Raw genomic sequence first — 3,382 nt, forward strand, 5'->3', positions numbered from 1 at the left:
TGACACAAGGCACTGAATGTTTGTGGCCTGCAACAGCTGATTTCCTTCAATTCATTTTATGAAAATAGTATTAATCTAGTAACAACAACAGAAAAATACAACCCAAAGGAACAAAATAAAAGGGCAGATGAGTACCTCTCATAAATTAAATTTTAAAGTACTGAAAATTTTTATGAAATAGAATTCATTAATACATTTAGTGAATTTGGCTTCAGGCACACAGAACTAGCACAGTAATTGAAAATCAGTCAATATAATCCATTATATGAACACTCTAAAACCAAAAATACATAATCATGTCAATCAATCAGCAAAAGTATTTTATCAAATTGAACAAACTTTCATGATTAACAAAAAAAATCTCAGGTAGGAATAGAAAGGAAACTTACAACTAACGTCTTACTTGATGAAAGAATGAATTATTTTCCTTTGAGATTACAGGACAAGGACATTTGCTTTTTGCATTCATAGTAATCCTGAAGCTCTAGGAAATGAAATAAAATACCAGATATCATCGATTGTATACTTAGAATGGATTGAATGGTGTGGAACAAAACTGTTAAAAAATAAGTAGAAAGCTACAACTGCTGGAGAAGATGTTGAGAGGGTGATATACTTATTCCCTGTTGCTAGGGAAGTAGAATTGTTCAGTCACTCTGTAGGTCAGTGTGGTGGTGCAACAGAAGACTAAGTATGGGGATGTCATATGACTTGAAACCACATTATTAGGCATGTACATGGAAGAACTGAAAGGAGGGACACAAATCAACTGATCAATGGAGGGGCAAATTGTGGTGTATACATACCCCAGAATACTGAGTGGCTACAAGAAGCAAGGAAGTTGTAAGGCATGCAATTAGTCAGAGGATAAATATTGTAAGACCTCATTAACATAAACTAATTATAATGCACAAACTCTGAGAATTGAATTTGAGAGGATATACAGCCAGGGGATAGAAAGTGGGCAGAGATTTTGTAATTGACTATTAAGGAGTACAGAATGTTCAATATGGCATATTGTAAAGATTCCTAGATTGTAGCTCTTAGAGCAGTCACATCTATTACTGAGTTTTAACTTTCATTTCGAGTTTATGAGATACTGAGCTCTTTGTGTATAATCTGGTTTTTCCTTGAAACTTTAGGTATCTGTGTGATACCTGAGACTCAGAGTTAGAGTTCTGCAGCTCTGAAAGTCAGCATTACTCCATACAGTAAGATGTCAAAGAAACTGAAAAAGAGTTCAGAACTCAATCAGAGATATGAATGAATCAAATTGGGTTAAGATTAAGGTAAATCAGAATATATGACAAAGGATGATACTGTCTGTATTTTAAAACCTCAACTCTGTGTGAGAACAAAGGAGGAGATGTCTAATTGGTTCAAAATTTAAAATCTCTGTAGAACATAATCTAACTTGCATGGTCAGCAAAATAAAGAATATAATTACAAGGAACCTATAATAGGGAATGAGATCTTGTATCCTGTGCATGTTAATGTAATACCCCCAATACATTACAAAGAATTTGGGGCATATGGACTGGGGAAAATGAGAAATAATTAAACTTCCCCATCTGGAAATTTTCTGACACTCTTTCAAGCAATAAGTACTCCAAATTTATGAAGCCAAGCCCTCAATTTTGAGGCTTCCCATATGAAGCTTATTTCTTCAATGGAAATGTTAAGTCTCTTTATAATTATGCCTCAGGCACCTTCAAAGAAACTCTTTTATTGCTCAGATGTGGCCTCTCTAAGCCAACTCCACAAATAAACTCCCTACCCCTCCACATGGGACTTGACTCCCATAGGTGTATGTCTCCCTAGCAACATGGGACCTGACTCCCATGGATGAGCTGGGTGTTGGCATCACTGGACTGCCTTCTTGACCAAAAGAACTAACAACAGGAACTAAAGGATAAAGGAAAGCATCACATCAATTTTCCCACTAGTATCCCAGAATTAGTTTGGCTATGCCAAAATTTGTTCCTAATAGCCTCTGAACCAAATGGACAAGTAAGTTCCAACACATGGGCTTTAGGTGATGTGGCTTCCAGACTCAGATCAAAGGTATTCAGTGCTAAAGAATCGATTCCTAGGAACACCCTGAGAATTCATTGAGACCAAAGTCCAACTAAGGCACAGCCAATTTAGCTTACAAACTGAGATTCTTGTTATGTCTTTGAAAATGAAAAGTTCCCTACAAAATTATACTGGCAACTGTGGCCTATTCATTAAAGTGAAAGTGTATCCACAAGACTGAGCAAATTCCAGACCATTAGAATGCCACAGCCTTATAAGCAAATGGATACATACGCTACCACTGAGGTTAAACTGCCAAACCTCCCAGAAATAGCTATTCTTCTCACTCAATGGGGACTGGAGGGAGGATGGTCAGCATCTTCTAAACAATATAACTGTGGCCTTTCTAACTGATACAGTAAATGTGAGGTATAAAGGAGTTAGTCTATGGTCAATAATAGTTTTTCATATCTATTCAAATACTCCAATTTTCCCATGAGTAATAGAACAAAGTGCCAATGGCTTAACTGCATGGTATAATTCTATTGCTAGAAAGACCTTAAAAAATCTTTTCTAAGGTTTATATTTTCATTGATTCTTAGTCTGTGATACATGTGCTAACCATATAACAGGTCCTTTGGTAAAATCAGGACTGGAGAATTCACAGCTGAGACATTAGGAATAAAGAAATTTTGGGAAAAGTCTTCACATTGGCTCCCACCCTGCCCATCTTGGTGCACTATACTTCAGCTCATAAAAAACATGGTACAAAAAGCCAATGTTAAACAGCAAAGCCAATAAGCTAACCATAACACCAAAGCAAGCAGGCCTCTCAAAGGAGGGAAAGTCTCCAGAAATTTCAGATGCTCCACCCTATGGCTTCTATTAGAGACCATGTGAAAGCTTAGGATATTTGAGAATCATTGGGTTACAAAAATGGATTGTTTATTGAGGATTTGTCTCAGCAGAAAGAAATTTGCACAAAGCTTAAGGACTACCACATACCATAAATCTAGACACTATGCCTATTGCATAAGAGGATAAATTTACAGAGGAGAAAGGCTACATTAAAATTGACAAGTGAATCAATTAGGCTTCCCCTGGCAGTGGTAGGATAGGGCCATTAAATTTTACTTAACAATGGTGAATACCTTTACAAGCCTACTGTTGGCTTGCCAATGTGTATTACAAAGGATTTGCCAAGGAAACAGAATCAACATGATATATATGTAAATATTATGGGATTTTTTACAGTAATTGACCCATGTAACTATGAGGATGGGCAAGTTCAAATTCAGTAGGGCATACTTAAAGCTGGAAACTCCAATGAAGGTTTTATATGAATTCCCCAAGAGAAACAGGTTGA

The sequence above is a fragment of the Tamandua tetradactyla genome, chromosome 11, assembly GCF_023851605.1.
Source record: "Tamandua tetradactyla isolate mTamTet1 chromosome 11, mTamTet1.pri, whole genome shotgun sequence".
In the NCBI taxonomy this organism is placed as follows: domain Eukaryota; kingdom Metazoa; phylum Chordata; class Mammalia; order Pilosa; family Myrmecophagidae; genus Tamandua; species Tamandua tetradactyla.